Source organism: Lissotriton vulgaris, chromosome 7 (genome assembly GCF_964263255.1).
Source record: "Lissotriton vulgaris chromosome 7, aLisVul1.2, whole genome shotgun sequence".
Taxonomy (NCBI): Eukaryota; Metazoa; Chordata; class Amphibia; order Caudata; family Salamandridae; genus Lissotriton; species Lissotriton vulgaris.
The window spans coordinates 799312881-799334573 of record NC_141695.1 but is presented as its reverse complement, the minus strand read 5'-3'; positions in this window follow the sequence as shown (position 1 = coordinate 799334573).

Here is a 21693-nt window from a genome sequence, read left to right as displayed (position 1 = left end):
AGGAAACTTTGACTTCTTCAGGGCTGCAACCCAAATATTAACAGTCAGTCTTAACTCGCGCAGCTTAAGTTACAAAACATAAACATTTCAAAATTCTTAACATATTAATTTCAAACTGTCACATTGGTTTTCTATCTCAAACCATGGTCTGGTATACAATTAAATATTAACATATTGATTTCTCCAAGAAGGAACATATCTGCCAAAGACATGAATCTCAACGTAAAACAAAGCAAACCAATATATTGCAAACATCACCAGCTCCATTTAAATACGAGTCATGTATATGCAGTTTATAGGTTTAAGGTTTGTGGTTCCCGATAACACCCATAGTTAACAGATCACAAGTATTAGCTCACCTAGTTGGTGGTAGATGTCTACACTCAACTCATCTTCACGTAGCAATTTGTAAATTCGTCTATTTCAGTATACTTTTTCTTATATCCTCACCTACAAGTTAGATTAATATATCAAGTTTGTGACAAGTATCTGTGTACTCGATACACAGATTGGTCATGTATTGTCAATTCAATTAAAATACGACCGATGATTCCACTCACCAAATAGTATTCGAATTTATAGTATTTATGCTCAGAAGTATATGGATCTATCCAGGATTGTAACTTCCAATTCAATTCACCGTAAATCGTTCTCGTCAATTCCTAAAGTAAATTAACAACTATGTCAATATTATTATTTATAGGGGCATACGACGGTTTCAACAATTATCCAACTCTAGTCATGAGTCAACTAATGTATATCTCACCTTACAAATCAATGTCAACGCGTAGTATATATCACGTTATAAATCTTCCTAGTAACTTTCCATTTCCATAAGTATCACACACGAGTCCGTGTCTATTGAAAGAAAAGTGGGTACAATCATAAGTATCAGGTATACCCTACTTTCTAACCTAATTGTACAAATAGGACGCTTCGTGCTCACCGTTAGTAAGTCAAGTGTAATCCGACTTTGGCGTTCAGCACGGGCGCCATCTTGTAGTGTCAATATATAGTCATTTAGCGCGGGCGCCATCTTGTAATGTCCTCATATCATTACAGACTGGCAAAACCTCTAAAAGAGTTACTCTCCCGCCATCTTTAAATGGATATCTATAAAGACTCTTATTCATCAGATCAAGTAATAGTCTTCAGTTGATAATGTGAAACCATCAATCACAATGTCTGTATTATTGACCTATTTAATATTCGATCCTATATTTATGTTATTCATTTGACACACCTCTACTAATTGGTTAAGAGGAACCATATCATTCTCTCATGATCTGCGAACCAATGGGGTCCTCAGGTAAACCACGATCCTTTCCCTTTTAATACTTAACATTATCCATTATCTATCTTTATCACGTGTTCGTAGCATAAGACAATACAGAGAGGTAGGGGGTCTAACCATTATAATACAGTCAACTTCATTCCCTATCATCTGTATAGCAATACATAAATTCACAATCACTGTACATATCAATCATCACTCTTGTTCCGTGGAGTATACAGTTTTGAGAGACACTAATGTCAAATAGAACAAAATATATGGCACCAGCAATGTATTTCCTGAGTAACACTCTAGTGTCAATATATAGTATTCAGTTGCCAAGATAAAATTCATACTCATGATCCACATTAAGACCACATTCAACCGCTTTAAGTCTGATCAACCAAAGTACTTCCCGCTTTCTCAATGTTAGCACCCTGTTACCACCCCGTGGGTCTGGCTTAATGTGGTCAATTCCATGATAGGAAAAGACATGTTGATCCTTGTTATCAAAGTTCTGTATTAAGTGTGACGCAATGGGATATCGTGTGTCCCCATTTTTCAGTGCTCTATAGTGTTCAGCAATTCTGTCTTTGAGTCTTCTCTTCGTACTCCCTACATACATTTTGCCACATGTACATGAAATCACATAAATCACATATGTTGTGTCACAATTAATAAACATACCAATAGTGTATTTGCCAGAATTGTTGTATTCAAAACACAGAACCTTCCTCTTTGCCCATCTGCATGAAATACATTTCCCACATTTGTGGAAACCTTTAAAGCTGGTCAGCCAATCACTTTTACTTTGTTTATGTGGGTAACTAGGACTCAACATGTTCTTCAAAGTCGTACCCCTTCTAAATGATACTGTCAAGGTTACAAGCACCCTTACCTGTAGGTCGCTTGTAGATGGATTCCGCAGAGACGTTATGGACCAACTTCCCCAAATTCTAGGCAATTCCTAGTGATTTTATATATTACACTGAGGTAATCATTTAGAAATCAGGGAGGTAGGCCGGATCGTGGACGCTACCTGCTTCTTTAATTGTCGACCTGCGAGGCAATAAAGAAAGCTGTTTGTAATCACTATTCTGTATATCTATTCTCAATTCTACAGCACGAGAGTTTTCTTCCCTATAGATTCTCCTTGGTAAATTAAGTGCAAGCCTACCTGCGACTGTTAAAGCCTAGGCGTCACGTCCGTGTTGTCGTCGTGAAGGGTGAAGTAGAGTAGAGCTGTGTTGAAGTGGGGTGGGTTGCCAGAGAATCACCTTGCCACTGGAGAAATAAACAGTTAAGAATAAGTTACTTCCTTTCTTATATTTGTCGATTCCTCACCACAATTCCTTACTATTTTATCCCCCACTTACTCTCTCTGTCTCTTAGTTGTGTCTTCCTTCACTTTTTCTTCCTAGACAAATAACATTATAAACAAAGCACGTTTTGCACAAAATCATTCAAACAGAACTAGTGTTCCAAAAGTTAGCCTTGATACTTCTCAAAGCCTAAAGATCAAAAAGAATGTCCAATTCAGGAAGTCTCTATTCAAGTTCTCACAATAGTTCTTCAAAACAAAGTCCAGGTAAGTTTGTTCGAGTTTTGAACCTCTTGTCGCTTGCTTGCGTTGGGCGCCTGATGAGTTAAACAATAAATGAAAGTTTTCACTTAGCTTTTGTCTTTTCTCTTTAGGTGCGCGATGCCGAGATGCAGACCTTCGAAATCCTAAGGGCGTTGGCTGGTGTCTGCAGGCTCCGAGGATTCTCCAAGACGATCCAGTGCTGGGCGGTGGTGAAAGGCAAAGCGTAGAGCAGCATTGGGTGTGGCCTTTTATAGCTGTGCCACACCCAGGGTCCTCTGACGTAACGCGCACCTTCCCCTGCGTGCGCTTTTCACCGCGTGCGCTCGCACCGTTCTTCTGCGTGCGTTTACACTGCATGTGCTCGCGTCCCTGAAAACTCCGTAAAACAACTGGCAAAACATTACTCGCCTGCAAGTGCACAGTTCGAATAAAAGCACATCGTTCTCTCTAGTCTCCTCACAATTAAAACAACAGCGCTTGACCAATACTACCAGAAAAGGTTTCAATAACAGTATACAGTTTAAATCAAAGTGAATGAGTAATCACATGAAAATGAAAACATTGTTTATACACACTTACACTTGACATTTCTGGAGTGCTGGTTGCACGGGACAGGGGTGGGTTTCTTGAGGGGGCAAACTGCTTTCGTGGGTGCCGTGAGAGCCGGATGTATGTGGTTCATGACAGTACTCCCCTCTCAAAAGCCCTCCCAAAATGTGTGGAACAGGTTTTGGTTTGTTTGGGTTATGAAGATGGAAATTTCTAAGTAATCGAGGAGAATTCTGCAAATTGGAAAGAGGTTCCCAAGTTCGCTCTTCTGGACCGTAACCTTTCCAATGTATTAGATAAAACAGTTTTCCTCGAATTCTTTTTGAATCTAAAATTTTCTGGACTTCAAATTCAGGAGTTCCATCGATGTGTAGGGGACCTGGATCCTTTCTGAATCTAGTCTTAGGGTCACAAGGTTTAATCAATGACACATGGAATACAGAATGAAATTTATACTTGGAGGGTAATATTAGTTTAATACTGACCGGATTGATTATTTTCTCTACATCAAATGGTCCTATGAATCTTGGACGAAACTTTTTACAAATATTTATTTTTAGGTTCTTTGTGGATAACCATACCTTATCTCGGATGGAGTATTTAGGTGGTGGTTTTCTGTGTAAATCCGAAAATTCCTTTTGACTTTCTTTTGCTTGTGCTAAATGATACTGAGCCAAATTTTGTACATGAATTAATTTCGTAATGTGGTCTTCTAAAGATGGTATGGTTGAAGGAACCAATATAGTTTCTGGAATGTTTTTAGGGTGGAACCCATAAGTGCAGAAGAAGGGTGAAAGAGTGGTGGAAGAATTGTCCATGTTATTGAACGAAAATTCTAAAACCCATAAAATATCTGACCATTCCTTCTCTTCTTCTACCAAGGCGCATCTTAAAAATTGCTCTATGGTTTGATTGGTTCTTTCTGTTAAGCCATCAGTTTGGGGATGATACCCAGAAGACGTGCGAATATCCATATCTAAAGTTTCACCTAAATGTTGCCAAAAGTGCGAAACAAATTGTGGACCCCTATCAGAAATTATTACCGAAGGAATACCATGTAGTCGAATTATTTCTTTGGAAAAGATTTGAGTTAACTCTTTTGCAGAAGGAATTTTCTTTAATGGGATGAAATGCGCCATACGAGAGAAATGATCAACTACTGTCAGAATTGTGTTGTACCCTTCCTTGGTTTTCGGAAGCTCCACAATAAAATCAAGAGATATTGTGTGCCAAGGTTGAGGGGAAATTGGGAGAGGAAGCAACTGACCACTAGGTGCTTGATGTTGTGTTTTATTCTGTGCACAAATTACACAAGTCTCAATATAAGATCTAACATCATTTAACAAGGAAGACCACCAAAATTTTCTTTTAATCAATTGACTGGTCTTGATGATTCCGGGGTGTGCAGACATAAGTGTGTCATGATGCAATTGTATTATCTTTTTTTGTAATTCTGGCGTGGGTACAAAAATGTGTTCATTCATATACAAAAATCCTTCTCTTAACTGTAACAGAGGATACAAATCATACCAATCTTGTGATGTTTTTTCCTGAACCCTTTTTTTAATGTCTTCCATTACATCGGAAACAACCACTCCAACCTTAAAACAATGGTCCGGTAGAACAGGTTGAGTTTTTTCAGAGGAACCTTCTTTTTCTTCTAACATTCCCAAACGTGACAAAGCATCTGCTTTTAGGTTCTCTTTTCCTGGTCGGTAAGTTATCACAAAGTTGTAATCATTAAAGAATAATGTCCAACGTAATTGCCTAGCAGTGAGTGCTTTAACAGAGCGCAGAAATTGTAGATTTCTGTGATCAGTATAGATCGTTACAGGATGCCTTGCCCCTAACAAGTAATGACGCCATTCTTCGAAGACTGCTTTGATGGCTAACAACTCCTTGTCAGCGATAGCGTAGTTTTGTTCTGTAGGGGTTAGTTTCCGTGAATAATATGCAATTGGATGCATCTGACCTGTTTCTTTGTGTCTTTGAGATAAAATCCCTCCGATGGCAAACTGTGAAGCATCTGCCTCCACTATAAAGGGATTAGAAGGATCCGGATGCATTAATACAGGAGCTGTAGTAAACTGTCTTTTGAGATTCTGAAAAGCTTCCTCTGCATCGTTATTCCAATCAAATTTTATACCTTTCTTCAGAAGTCTAGTAATTGGGGTTATCAAATGAGAAAAGTTACAGATAAAACGTCTATAAAAATTAGCGAACCCCAAAAAACTCTGTACTTGCTTCACTGAAGAAGGACTACTCCAGTCTAGAACTGCTTGGATTTTCTTCGGATCCATTTCTATACCTTCTGGACTTAAAACATATCCCAGGAATTCGACTCTAGTAGTATGGAATGTGCTTTTCTCGAGTTTTACATACAAAGAGTTGTCAAGAAGTTTTCGAAGAATTGCTCTTACTTGTTGTACATGTTCTGTGGTGTTTTTAGAATAAATGAGGATATCGTCTATGTACACAATACAACAGATATCTAGAAATTCCCTTAGGACCTCATTTATAAAAAATTGGAACGCTGCGGGAGCGTTGCAGAGTCCAAATGGCATAACCTGATACTCATACAGACCGAATTTGGTACGAAATGCTGTTTTCCATTCGTCGCCACTTCGAACTCTAACCAAATGATAAGCTCCTCGCAAATCCAATTTAGTATAAATGACGGCATCTTTTAATTGGTCTAAGAGAGTTGGAATCAAAGGAAGTGGATATCTGTTCTTAATGGTTACGTTGTTAAGAGCTCTATAGTCGATGCAAGCTCTCAACTCGCCTCCCTTTTTTGAGATAAAAAAGAGAGGAGAGGATACAGGAGATTTCGAATGTCTAATAAATCCATTTGCCAAGTATTCATCTAAATAGTCCCTTAAATGGTCGTTTTCTCTTTTGGTGAGTGCGTAAATTCGACTACACGGTAGGGTAGCCCCAGGCACTAGATCTATTCGACAATCGAAATCCCGATGAGGTGGTAAGGTATTGGCCTTTGATTTGTCAAACACATCGTGAAGATCAGAATACTCCTCAGGAATTCCTTCCAAAAGTAACACACTTTTTGAGTTATGGGGGAAATTACTACCTTGAATCAGTACTTTGGAATCTTGTGACCACAAACAGGTTGATGTACAGTAATTCGAATCTAACAACACTGTTCTCTCCACCCAATCAATTTTGGGATTATGCTTAGTGAGCCAAGGTATACCTAGAATCAAGCGAAATTGAGGTGCGTCAATGATGTCAAAGGTTATGTTTTCTTTATGGACATTTAAACAAGTCATGGCAAGTGTTTCGGTGTGAAATTGAATTAAACCTGATGATAACTCTTTACCATCAACAGCTCTGACCACTTCCGGATGTTCTTTGGACTTGGTCTTAAAATCTAATTCTTTTAAAAACATTGTGTCAATAAAATTGCCTGTGGCCCCTGAGTCAATTAAAGCGTCAACCGTCCAGTTTTTCCCTGTTTCTTTAAGAGATTGCAAAGTGACCTTTATACTAAGATGTTGGGAAGTTATTTCAGGAGTTATGGAGGCCAAACTAGAAATCTTACTCGACAATCTGACCTCTCGATTTGTCGAGCTAGTTAGTTTTCCGACTGTTGTACTAAAGCCACTTCAGGATTCTTCCCCTTGGGTTTGTTTGGGCGCACCGGGCATTCTTTAACAAAGTGGCCTGACTTGCCGCAATACAAACATTGGTTTAATTTCCTTCTTTTGTCCTTTTCCTCTTTACTTAGAGGACCTTTGATAGTACCTATCTGCATGGGTTCTCCTAAATCAATCTTGGGTGTGCTTTCTGTTCTCATACTGTTATTCCTCTCTTTAAAAGAAAAGACTTTAACTTCAGTCTTTCCTTTTTCGCCTCTTCGTTCTGACAGTCGATGATTCAGTTTTACCACTAAGTCAATGAAGTCTTCTATAGTATCTGGAGGATCTAAAATCTGGGTGACCATATCCTTTAATTCGTCTTTGAGTCCCTTGTAAAAAAGGGAAACCCTTTTTTCCTCTGGCCAGTGAGCTTCAATTACAAGTCTATTAAATTGAGATATATAATGCAGTAAATCCGATGAGCCCTGTTTTAAATGTAATAACTCATGATCTGCTGACTGGACAAAGACATGTTTTGCGAACAGTTTTTTCATGGTATTTTTAAAAGTTCTAAGATTATAGAGAATTGGGTCATCACGGTCGACTATTGGCACTGACCATAAAGCTGCATCACCTCCTAAATACGAGAGAATAAAGGCTATTTTAGAGGAGTCATCAGGAAAGGCTGCTGGTTTTGCTATAAAATGTAAATGACATTGATTTAAAAATATGGAAAATGTATTGCTATCTCCATAAAACCTTTCAGGAGGTGCTAAGGGGACAGGTGCTGGAGTTACAACTTGAATCTGAGTTGGCGTTGAAGATGAACTAGAATCAGGATGCAAGGTTTGAAACCCTGGCTGAAAAGTCGCAGGTTTCAACACAGACTTCTGAGTTGGGGAGAAATTCCAAGTACTAGGACCAGATGGAACAGATTGCATATTACTTCGAATATCAGCGACCTCTCTACGAAGGGCTGCGTTATCAGCTTGAATTGCAGTTAACAGATTTGCCATGTCTTGCAAGGAATTTGCAATGGAAGGATCCATAACGTCTGGGCGGAATAAATGTCGTGGGCTTTGCCTTCTGTCAAGGTTACAAGCACCCTTACCTGTAGGTCGCTTGTAGATGGATTCCGCAGAGACGTTATGGACCAACTTCCCCAAATTCTAGGCAATTCCTAGTGATTTTATATATTACACTGAGGTAATCATTTAGAAATCAGGGAGGTAGGCCGGATCGTGGACGCTACCTGCTTCTTTAATTGTCGACCTGCGAGGCAATAAAGAAAGCTGTTTGTAATCACTATTCTGTATATCTATTCTCAATTCTACAGCACGAGAGTTTTCTTCCCTTTAGATTCTCCTTGGTAAATTAAGTGCAAGCCTACCTGCGACTGTTAAAGCCTAGGCGTCACGTCCGTGTTGTCGTCGTGAAGGGTGAAGTAGAGTAGAGCTCTGTTGAAGTGGGGTGGGTTGCCAGAGAATCACCTTGCCACTGGAGAAATAAACAGTTAAGAATAAGTTACTTCCTTTCTTATATTTGTCGATTCCTCACCACAATTCCTTACTATTTTATCCCCCACTTACTCTCTCTGTCTCTTAGTTGTGTCTTCCTTCACTTTTTCTTCCTAGACAAATAACATTATAAACAAAGCACGTTTTGCACAAAATCATTCAAACAGAACTAGTGTTCCAAAAGTTAGCCTTGATACTTCTCAAAGCCTAAAGATCAAAAAGAATGTCCAATTCAGGAAGTCTCTATTCAAGTTCTCACAATAGTTCTTCAAAACAAAGTCCAGGTAAGTTTGTTCGAGTTTTGAACCTCTTGTCGCTTGCTTGCGTTGGGCGCCTGATGAGTTAAACAATAAATGAAAGTTTTCACTTAGCTTTTGTCTTTTCTCTTTAGGTGCGCGATGCCGAGATGCAGACCTTCGAAATCCTAAGGGCGTTGGCTGGTGTCTGCAGGCTCCGAGGATTCTCCAAGACGAAGGTGGTGAAGGTGGTGAAAGGCAAAGCGTAGAGCAGCATTGGGTGTGGCCTTTTATAGCTGTGCCACACCCAGGGTCCTCTGACGTAACGCGCACCTTCCCCTGCGTGCGCTTTTCACCGCGTGCGCTCGCACCGTTCTTCTGCGTGCGTTTACACTGCATGTGCTCGCGTCCCTGAAAACTCCGTAAAACAACTGGCAAAACATTACTCGCCTGCAAGTGCACAGTTCGAATAAAAGCACATCGTTCTCTCTAGTCTCCTCACAATTAAAACAACAGCGCTTGACCAATACTACCAGAAAAGGTTTCAATAACAGTATACAGTTTAAATCAAAGTGAATGAGTAATCACATGAAAATGAAAACATTGTTTATACACACTTACACTTGACATTTCTGGAGTGCTGGTTGCACGGGACAGGGGTGGGTTTCTTGAGGGGGCAAACTGCTTTCGTGGGTGCCGTGAGAGCCGGATGTATGTGGTTCATGACAGTACTCCCCTCTCAAAAGCCCTCCCAAAATGTGTGGAACAGGTTTTGGTTTGTTTGGGTTATGAAGATGGAAATTTCTAAGTAATCGAGGAGAATTCTGCAAATTGGAAAGAGGTTCCCAAGTTCGCTCTTCTGGACCGTAACCTTTCCAATGTATTAGATAAAACAGTTTTCCTCGAATTCTTTTTGAATCTAAAATTTTCTGGACTTCAAATTCAGGAGTTCCATCGATGTGTAGGGGACCTGGATCCTTTCTGAATCTAGTCTTAGGGTCACAAGGTTTAATCAATGACACATGGAATACAGAATTAAATTTATACTTGGAGGGTAATATTAGTTTAATACTGACCGGATTGATTATTTTCTCTACATCAAATGGTCCTATGAATCTTGGACGAAACTTTTTACAAATATTTATTTTTAGGTTCTTTGTGGATAACCATACCTTATCTCCGATGGAGTATTTAGGTGGTGGTTTTCTGTGTAAATCCGAAAATTCCTTTTGACTTTCTTTTGCTTGTGCTAAATGATACTGAGCCAAATTTTGTACATGAATTAATTTCGTAATGTGGTCTTCTAAAGATGGTATGGTTGAAGGAACCAATATAGTTTCTGGAATGTTTTTAGGGTGGAACCCATAAGTGCAGAAGAAGGGTGAAAGAGTGGTGGAAGAATTGTCCATGTTATTGAACGCAAATTCTAAAACCCATAAAATATCTGACCATTCCTTCTCTTCTTCTACCAAGGCGCATCTTAAAAATTGCTCTATGGTTTGATTGGTTCTTTCTGTTAAGCCATCAGTTTGGGGATGATACCCAGAAGACGTGCGAATATCCATATCTAAAGTTTCACCTAAATGTTGCCAAAAGTGCGAAACAAATTGTGGACCCCTATCAGAAATTATTACCGAAGGAATACCATGTAGTCGAATTATTTCTTTGGAAAAGATTTGAGTTAACTCTTTTGCAGAAGGAATTTTCTTTAATGGGATGAAATGCGCCATACGAGAGAAATGATCAACTACTGTCAGAATTGTGTTGTACCCTTCCTTGGTTTTCGGAAGCTCCACAATAAAATCAAGAGATATTGTGTGCCAAGGTTGAGGGGAAATTGGGAGAGGAAGCAACTGACCACTAGGTGCTTGATGTTGTGTTTTATTCTGTGCACAAATTACACAAGTCTCAATATAAGATCTAACATCATTTAACAAGGAAGACCACCAAAATTTTCTTTTAATCAATTGACTGGTCTTGATGATTCCGGGGTGTGCAGACATAAGTGTGTCATGATGCAATTGTATTATCTTTTTTTGTAATTCTGGCGTGGGTACAAAAATGTGTTCATTCATATACAAAAATCCTTCTCTTAACTGTAACAGAGGATACAAATCATACCAATCTTGTGATGTTTTTTCCTGAACCCTTTTTTTAATGTCTTCCATTACATCGGAAACAACCACTCCAACCTTAAAACAATGGTCCGGTAGAACAGGTTGAGTTTTTTCAGAGGAACCTTCTTTTTCTTCTAACATTCCCAAACGTGACAAAGCATCTGCTTTTAGGTTCTCTTTTCCTGGTCGGTAAGTTATCACAAAGTTGTAATCATTAAAGAATAATGTCCAACGTAATTGCCTAGCAGTGAGTGCTTTAACAGAGCGCAGAAATTGTAGATTTCTGTGATCAGTATAGATCGTTACAGGATGTCTTGCCCCTAACAAGTAATGACGCCATTCTTCGAAGACTGCTTTGATGGCTAACAACTCCTTGTCAGCGATAGCGTAGTTTTGTTCTGTAGGGGTTAGTTTCCGTGAATAATATGCAATTGGATGCATCTGACCTGTTTCTTTGTGTCTTTGAGATAAAATCCCTCCGATGGCAAACTGTGAAGCATCTGCCTCCACTATAAAGGGATTAGAAGGATCCGGATGCATTAATACAGGAGCTGTAGTAAACTGTCTTTTGAGATTCTGAAAAGCTTCCTCTGCATCGTTATTCCAATCAAATTTTATACCTTTCTTCAGAAGTCTAGTAATTGGGGTTATCAAATGAGAAAAGTTACAGATAAAACGTCTATAAAAATTAGCGAACCCCAAAAAACTCTGTACTTGCTTCACTGAAGAAGGACTACTCCAGTCTAGAACTGCTTGGATTTTCTTCGGATCCATTTCTATACCTTCTGGACTTAAAACATATCCCAGGAATTCGACTCTAGTAGTATGGAATGTGCTTTTCTCGAGTTTTACATACAAAGAGTTGTCAAGAAGTTTTCGAAGAATTGCTCTTACTTGTTGTACATGTTCTGTGGTGTTTTTAGAATAAATGAGGATATCGTCTATGTACACAATACAACAGATATCTAGAAATTCCCTTAGGACCTCATTTATAAAAAATTGGAACGCTGCGGGAGCGTTGCAGAGTCCAAATGGCATAACCTGATACTCATACAGACCGAATTTGGTACGAAATGCTGTTTTCCATTCGTCGCCACTTCGAACTCTAACCAAATGATAAGCTCCTCGCAAATCCAATTTAGTATAAATGACGGCATCTTTTAATTGGTCTAAGAGAGTTGGAATCAAAGGAAGTGGATATCTGTTCTTAATGGTTACGTTGTTAAGAGCTCTATAGTCGATGCAAGTTCTCAACTCGCCTCCCTTTTTTGAGATAAAAAAGAGAGGAGAGGATACAGGAGATTTCGAATGTCTAATAAATCCATTTGCCAAGTATTCATCTAAATAGTCCCTTAAATGGTCGTTTTCTCTTTCGGTGAGTGCGTAAATTCGACTACACGGTAGGGTAGCCCCAGGCACTAGATCTATTCGACAATCGAAATCCCGATGAGGTGGTAAGGTATTGGCCTTTGATTTGTCAAACACATCGTGAAGATCAGAATACTCCTCAGGAATTCCTTCCAAAAGTAACACACTTTTTGAGTTATGGGGGAAATTACTACCTTGAATCAGTACTTTGGAATCTTGTGACCACAAACAGGTTGATGTACAGTAATTCGAATCTAACAACACTGTTCTCTCCACCCAATCAATTTTGGGATTATGCTTAGTGAGCCAAGGTATACCTAGAATCAAGCGAAATTGAGGTGCGTCAATGATGTCAAAGGTTATGTTTTCTTTATGGACATTTAAACAAGTCATGGCAAGTGTTTCGGTGTGAAATTGAATTAAACCTGATGATAACTCTTTACCATTAACAGCTCTGACCACTTCCGGATGTTCTTTGGACTTGGTCTTAAAATCTAATTCTTTTAAAAACATTGTGTCAATAAAATTGCCTGTGGCCCCTGAGTCAATTAAAGCGTCAACCGTCCAGTTTTTCCCTGTTTCTTTAAGAGATTGCAAAGTGACCTTTATACTAAGATGTTGGGAAGTTATTTCAGGAGTTATGGAGGCCAAACTAGAAATCTTACTCGACAATCTGACCTCTCGATTTGTCGAGCTAGTTAGTTTTCCGACTGTTGTACTAAAGCCACTTCAGGATTCTTCCCCTTGGGTTTGTTTGGGCGCACCGGGCATTCTTTAACAAAGTGGCCTGACTTGCCGCAATACAAACATTGGTTTAATTTCCTTCTTTTGTCCTTTTCCTCTTTACTTAGAGGACCTTTGATAGTACCTATCTGCATGGGTTCTCCTAAATCAATCTTGGGTGTGCTTTCTGTTCTCATACTGTTATTCCTCTCTTTAAAAGAAAAGACTTTAACTTCAGTCTTTCCTTTTTCGCCTCTTCGTTCTGACAGTCGATGATTCAGTTTTACCACTAAGTCAATGAAGTCTTCTATAGTATCTGGAGGATCTAAAATCTGGGTGACCATATCCTTTAATTCGTCTTTGAGTCCCTTGTAAAAAAGGGAAACCCTTTTTTCCTCTGGCCAGTGAGCTTCAATTACAAGTCTATTAAATTGAGATATATAATGCAGTAAATCCGATGAGCCCTGTTTTAAATGTAATAACTCATGATCTGCTGACTGGACAAAGACATGTTTTGCGAACAGTTTTTTCATGGTATTTTTAAAAGTTCTAAGATTATAGAGAATTGGGTCATCACGGTCGACTATTGGCACTGACCATAAAGCTGCATCACCTCCTAAATACGAGAGAATAAAGGCTATTTTAGAGGAGTCATCAGGAAAGGCTGCTGGTTTTGCTATAAAATGTAAATGACATTGATTTAAAAATATGGAAAATGTATTGCTATCTCCATAAAACCTTTCAGGAGGTGCTAAGGGGACAGGTGCTGGAGTTACAACTTGAATCTGAGTTGGCGTTGAAGATGAACTAGAATCAGGATGCAAGGTTTGAAACCCTGGCTGAAAAGTCGCAGGTTTCAACACAGACTTCTGAGTTGGGGAGAAATTCCAAGTACTAGGACCAGATGGAACAGATTGCATATTACTTCGAATATCAGCGACCTCTCTACGAAGGGCTGCGTTATCAGCTTGAATTGCAGTTAACAGATTTGCCATGTCTTGCAAGGAATTTGCAATGGAAGGATCCATAACGTCTGGGCGGAATAAATGTTGTGGGCTTTGCCTTCTGTCAAGGTTACAAGCACCCTTACCTGTAGGTCGCTTGTAGATGGATTCCGCAGAGACGTTATGGACCAACTTCCCCAAATTCTAGGCAATTCCTAGTGATTTTATATATTACACTGAGGTAATCATTTAGAAATCAGGGAGGTAGGCCGGATCGTGGACGCTACCTGCTTCTTTAATTGTCGACCTGCGAGGCAATAAAGAAAGCTGTTTGTAATCACTATTCTGTATATCTATTCTCAATTCTACAGCACGAGAGTTTTCTTCCCTTTAGATTCTCCTTGGTAAATTAAGTGCAAGCCTACCTGCGACTGTTAAAGCCTAGGCGTCACGTCCGTGTTGTCGTCGTGAAGGGTGAAGTAGAGTAGAGCTCTGTTGAAGTGGGGTGGGTTGCCAGAGAATCACCTTGCCACTGGAGAAATAAACAGTTAAGAATAAGTTACTTCCTTTCTTATATTTGTCGATTCCTCACCACAATTCCTTACTATTTTATCCCCCACTTACTCTCTCTGTCTCTTAGTTGTGTCTTCCTTCACTTTTTCTTCCTAGACAAATAACATTATAAACAAAGCACGTTTTGCACAAAATCATTCAAACAGAACTAGTGTTCCAAAAGTTAGCCTTGATACTTCTCAAAGCCTAAAGATCAAAAAGAATGTCCAATTCAGGAAGTCTCTATTCAAGTTCTCACAATAGTTCTTCAAAACAAAGTCCAGGTAAGTTTGTTCGAGTTTTGAACCTCTTGTCGCTTGCTTGCGTTGGGCGCCTGATGAGTTAAACAATAAATGAAAGTTTTCACTTAGCTTTTGTCTTTTCTCTTTAGGTGCGCGATGCCGAGATGCAGACCTTCGAAATCCTAAGGGCGTTGGCTGGTGTCTGCAGGCTCCGAGGATTCTCCAAGACGAAGGTGGTGAAGGTGGTGAAAGGCAAAGCGTAGAGCAGCATTGGGTGTGGCCTTTTATAGCTGTGCCACACCCAGGGTCCTCTGACGTAACGCGCACCTTCCCCTGCGTGCGCTTTTCACCGCGTGCGCTCGCACCGTTCTTCTGCGTGCGTTTACACTGCATGTGCTCGCGTCCCTGAAAACTCCGTAAAACAACTGGCAAAACATTACTCGCCTGCAAGTGCACAGTTCGAATAAAAGCACATCGTTCTCTCTAGTCTCCTCACAATTAAAACAACAGCGCTTGACCAATACTACCAGAAAAGGTTTCAATAACAGTATACCGTTTAAATCAAAGTGAATGAGTAATCACATGAAAATGAAAACATTGTTTATACACACTTACACTTGACATTTCTGGAGTGCTGGTTGCACGGGACAGGGGTGGGTTTCTTGAGGGGGCAAACTTCTTTCGTGGGTGCCGTGAGAGCCGGATGTATGTGGTTCATGACAGTACTCCCCTCTCAAAAGCCCTCCCAAAATGTGTGGAACAGGTTTTGGTTTGTTTGGGTTATGAAGATGGAAATTTCTAAGTAATCGAGGAGAATTCTGCAAATTGGAAAGAGGTTCCCAAGTTCGCTCTTCTGGACCGTAACCTTTCCAATGTATTAGATAAAACAGTTTTCCTCGAATTCTTTTTGAATCTAAAATTTTCTGGACTTCAAATTCAGGAGTTCCATCGATGTGTAGGGGACCTGGATCCTTTCTGAATCTAGTCTTAGGGTCACAAGGTTTAATCAATGACACATGGAATACAGAATTAAATTTATACTTGGAGGGTAATATTAGTTTAATACTGACCGGATTGATTATTTTCTCTACATCAAATGGTCCTATGAATCTTGGACGAAACTTTTTACAAATATTTATTTTTAGGTTCTTTGTGGATAACCATACCTTATCTCCGATGGAGTATTTAGGTGGTGGTTTTCTGTGTAAATCCGAAAATTCCTTTTGACTTTCTTTTGCTTGTGCTAAATGATACTGAGCCAAATTTTGTACATGAATTAATTTCATAATGTGGTCTTCTAAAGATGGTATGGTTGAAGGAACCAATATAGTTTCTGGAATGTTTTTAGGGTGGAACCCATAAGTGCAGAAGAAGGGTGAAAGAGTGGTGGAAGAATTGTCCATGTTATTGAACGCAAATTCTAAAACCCATAAAATATCTGACCATTCCTTCTCTTCTTCTACCAAGGCGCATCTTAAAAATTGCTCTATGGTTTGATTGGTTCTTTCTGTTAAGCCATCAGTTTGGGGATGATACCCAGAAGACGTGCGAATATCCATATCTAAAGTTTCACCTAAATGTTGCCAAAAGTGCGAAACAAATTGTGGACCCCTATCAGAAATTATTACCGAAGGAATACCATGTAGTCGAATTATTTCTTTGGAAAAGATTTGAGTTAACTCTTTTGCAGAAGGAATTTTCTTTAATGGGATGAAATGCGCCATACGAGAGAAATGATCAACTACTGTCAGAATTGTGTTGTACCCTTCCTTGGTTTTCGGAAGCTCCACAATAAAATCAAGAGATATTGTGTGCCAAGGTTGAGGGGAAATTGGGAGAGGAAGCAACTGACCACTAGGTGCTTGATGTTGTGTTTTATTCTGTGCACAAATTACACAAGTCTCAATATAAGATCTAACATCATTTAACAAGGAAGACCACCAAAATTTTCTTTTAATCAATTGACTGGTCTTGATGATTCCGGGGTGTGCAGACATAAGTGTGTCATGATGCAATTGTATTATCTTTTTTTGTAATTCTGGCGTGGGTACAAAAATGTGTTCATTCATATACAAAAATCCTTCTCTTAACTGTAACAGAGGATACAAATCATACCAATCTTGTGATGTTTTTTCCTGAACCCTTTTTTTAATGTCTTCCATTACATCGGAAACAACCACTCCAACCTTAAAACAATGGTCCGGTAGAACAGGTTGAGTTTTTTCAGAGGAACCTTCTTTTTCTTCTAACATTCCCAAACGTGACAAAGCATCTGCTTTTAGGTTCTCTTTTCCTGGTCGGTAAGTTATCACAAAGTTGTAATCATTAAAGAATAATGTCCAACGTAATTGCCTAGCAGTGAGTGCTTTAACAGAGCGCAGAAATTGTAGATTTCTGTGATCAGTATAGATCGTTACAGGATGTCTTGCCCCTAACAAGTAATGACGCCATTCTTCGAAGACTGCTTTGATGGCTAACAACTCCTTGTCAGCGATAGCGTAGTTTTGTTCTGTAGGGGTTAGTTTCCGTGAATAATATGCAATTGGATGCATCTGACCTGTTTCTTTGTGTCTTTGAGATAAAATCCCTCCGATGGCAAACTGTGAAGCATCTGCCTCCACTATAAAGGGATTAGAAGGATCCGGATGCATTAATACAGGAGCTGTAGTAAACTGTCTTTTGAGATTCTGAAAAGCTTCCTCTGCATCGTTATTCCAATCAAATTTTATACCTTTCTTCAGAAGTCTAGTAATTGGGGTTATCAAATGAGAAAAGTTACAGATAAAACGTCTATAAAAATTAGCGAACCCCAAAAAACTCTGTACTTGCTTCACTGAAGAAGGACTACTCCAGTCTAGAACTGCTTGGATTTTCTTCGGATCCATTTCTATACCTTCTGGACTTAAAACATATCCCAGGAATTCGACTCTAGTAGTATGGAATGTGCTTTTCTCGAGTTTTACATACAAAGAGTTGTCAAGAAGTTTTCGAAGAATTGCTCTTACTTGTTGTACATGTTCTGTGGTGTTTTTAGAATAAATGAGGATATCGTCTATGTACACAATACAACAGATATCTAGAAATTCCCTTAGGACCTCATTTATAAAAAATTGGAACGCTGCGGGAGCGTTGCAGAGTCCAAATGGCATAACCTGATACTCATACAGACCGAATTTGGTACGAAATGCTGTTTTCCATTCGTCGCCACTTCGAACTCTAACCAAATGATAAGCTCCTCGCAAATCCAATTTAGTATAAATGACGGCATCTTTTAATTGGTCTAAGAGAGTTGGAATCAAAGGAAGTGGATATCTGTTCTTAATGGTTACGTTGTTAAGAGCTCTATAGTCGATGCAAGTTCTCAACTCGCCTCCCTTTTTTGAGATAAAAAAGAGAGGAGAGGATACAGGAGATTTCGAATGTCTAATAAATCCATTTGCCAAGTATTCATCTAAATAGTCCCTTAAATGGTCGTTTTCTCTTTCGGTGAGTGCGTAAATTCGACTACACGGTAGGGTAGCCCCAGGCACTAGATCTATTCGACAATCGAAATCCCGATGAGGTGGTAAGGTATTGGCCTTTGATTTGTCAAACACATCGTGAAGATCAGAATACTCCTCAGGAATTCCTTCCAAAAGTAACACACTTTTTGAGTTATGGGGGAAATTACTACCTTGAATCAGTACTTTGGAATCTTGTGACCACAAACAGGTTGATGTACAGTAATTCGAATCTAACAACACTGTTCTCTCCACCCAATCAATTTTGGGATTATGCTTAGTGAGCCAAGGTATACCTAGAATCAAGCGAAATTGAGGTGCGTCAATGATGTCAAAGGTTATGTTTTCTTTATGGACATTTAAACAAGTCATGGCAAGTGTTTCGGTGTGAAATTGAATTAAACCTGATGATAACTCTTTACCATCAACAGCTCTGACCACTTCCGGATGTTCTTTGGACTTGGTCTTAAAATCTAATTCTTTTAAAAACATTGTGTCAATAAAATTGCCTGTGGCCCCTGAGTCAATTAAAGCGTCAACCGTCCAGTTTTTCCCTGTTTCTTTAAGAGATTGCAAAGTGACCTTTATACTAAGATGTTGGGAAGTTATTTCAGGAGTTATGGAGGCCAAACTAGAAATCTTACTCGACAATCTGACCTCTCGATTTGTCGAGCTAGTTAGTTTTCCGACTGTTGTACTAAAGCCACTTCAGGATTCTTCCCCTTGGGTTTGTTTGGGCGCACCGGGCATTCTTTAACAAAGTGGCCTGACTTGCCGCAATACAAACATTGGTTTAATTTCCTTCTTTTGTCCTTTTCCTCTTTACTTAGAGGACCTTTGATAGTACCTATCTGCATGGGTTCTCCTAAATCAATCTTGGGTGTGCTTTCTGTTCTCATACTGTTATTCCTCTCTTTAAAAGAAAAGACTTTAACTTCAGTCTTTCCTTTTTCGCCTCTTCGTTCTGACAGTCGATGATTCAGTTTTACCACTAAGTCAATGAAGTCTTCTATAGTATCTGGAGGATCTAAAATCTGGGTGACCATATCCTTTAATTCGTCTTTGAGTCCCTTGTAAAAAAGGGAAACCCTTTTTTCCTCTGGCCAGTGAGCTTCAATTACAAGTCTATTAAATTGAGATATATAATGCAGTAAATCCGATGAGCCCTGTTTTAAATGTAATAACTCATGATCTGCTGACTGGACAAAGACATGTTTTGCGAACAGTTTTTTCATGGTATTTTTAAAAGTTCTAAGATTATAGAGAATTGGGTCATCACAGTCGACTATTGGCACTGACCATAAAGCTGCATCACCTCCTAAATACGAGAGAATAAAGGCTATTTTAGAGGAGTCATCAGGAAAGGCTGCTGGTTTTGCTATAAAATGTAAATGACATTGATTTAAAAATATGGAAAATGTATTGCTATCTCCATAAAACCTTTCAGGAGGTGCTAAGGGGACAGGTGCTGGAGTTACAACTTGAATCTGAGTTGGCGTTGAAGATGAACTAGAATCAGGATGCAAGGTTTGAAACCCTGGCTGAAAAGTCGCAGGTTTCAACACAGACTTCTGAGTTGGGGAGAAATTCCAAGTACTAGGACCAGATGGAACAGATTGCATATTACTTCGAATATCAGCGACCTCTCTACGAAGGGCTGCGTTATCAGCTTGAATTGCAGTTAACAGATTTGCCATGTCTTGCAAGGAATTTGCAATGGAAGGATCCATAACGTCTGGGCGGAATAAATGTCGTGGGCTTTGCCTTCTGTCAAGGTTACAAGCACCCTTACCTGTAGGTCGCTTGTAGATGGATTCCGCAGAGACGTTATGGACCAACTTCCCCAAATTCTAGGCAATTCCTAGTGATTTTATATATTACACTGAGGTAATCATTTAGAAATCAGGGAGGTAGGCCGGATCGTGGACGCTACCTGCTTCTTTAATTGTCGACCTGCGAGGCAATAAAGAAAGCTGTTTGTAATCACTATTCTGTATATCTATTCTCAATTCTACAGCACGAGAGTTTTCTTCCCTTTAGATTCTCCTTGGTAAATTAAGTGCAAGCCTACCTGCGACTGTTAAAGCCTAGGCGTCACGTCCGTGTTGTCGTCGTGAAGGGTGAAGTAGAGTAGAGCTCTGTTGAAGTGGGGTGGGTTGCCAGAGAATCACCTTGCCACTGGAGAAATAAACAGTTAAGAATAAGTTACTTCCTTTCTTATATTTGTCGATTCCTCACCACAATTCCTTACTATTTTATCCCCCACTTACTCTCTCTGTCTCTTAGTTGTGTCTTCCTTCACTTTTTCTTCCTAGACAAATAACATTATAAACAAAGCACGTTTTGCACAAAATCATTCAAACAGAACTAGTGTTCCAAAAGTTAGCCTTGATACTTCTCAAAGCCTAAAGATCAAAAAGAATGTCCAATTCAGGAAGTCTCTATTCAAGTTCTCACAATAGTTCTTCAAAACAAAGTCCAGGTAAGTTTGTTCGAGTTTTGAACCTCTTGTCGCTTGCTTGCGTTGGGCGCCTGATGAGTTAAACAATAAATGAAAGTTTTCACTTAGCTTTTGTCTTTTCTCTTTAGGTGCGCGATGCCGAGATGCAGACCTTCGAAATCCTAAGGGCGTTGGCTGGTGTCTGCAGGCTCCGAGGATTCTCCAAGACGATCCAGTGCTGGGCGGTGGTGAAAGGCAAAGCGTAGAGCAGCATTGGGTGTGGCCTTTTATAGCTGTGCCACACCCAGGGTCCTCTGACGTAACGCGCACCTTCCCCTGCGTGCGCTTTTCACCGCGTGCGCTCGCACCGTTCTTCTGCGTGCGTTTACACTGCATGTGCTCGCGTCCCTGAAAACTCCGTAAAACAACTGGCAAAACATTACTCGCCTGCAAGTGCACAGTTCGAATAAAAGCACATCGTTCTCTCTAGTCTCCTCACAATTAAAACAACAGCGCTTGACCAATACTATCAGAAAAGGTTTCAATAACAGTATACCGTTTAAATCAAAGTGAATGAGTAATCACATGAAAATGAAAACATTGTTTATACACACTTACACTTGACATTTCTGGAGTGCTGGTTGCACGGGACAGGGGTGGGTTTCTTGAGGGGGCAAACTTCTTTCGTGGGTGCCGTGAGAGCCGGATGTATGTGGTTCATGACAGTACTCCCCTCTCAAAAGCCCTCCCAAAATGTGTGGAACAGGTTTTGGTTTGTTTGGGTTATGAAGATGGAAATTTCTAAGTAATCGAGGAGAATTCTGCAAATTGGAAAGAGGTTCCCAAGTTCGCTCTTCTGGACCGTAACCTTTCCAATGTATTAGATAAAACAGTTTTCCTCGAACTCTTTTTGAATCTAAAATTTTCTGGACTTCAAATTCAGGAGTTCCATCGATGTGTAGGGGACCTGGATCCTTTCTGAATCTAGTCTTAGGGTCACAAGGTTTAATCAATGACACATGGAATACAGAATTAAATTTATACTTGGAGG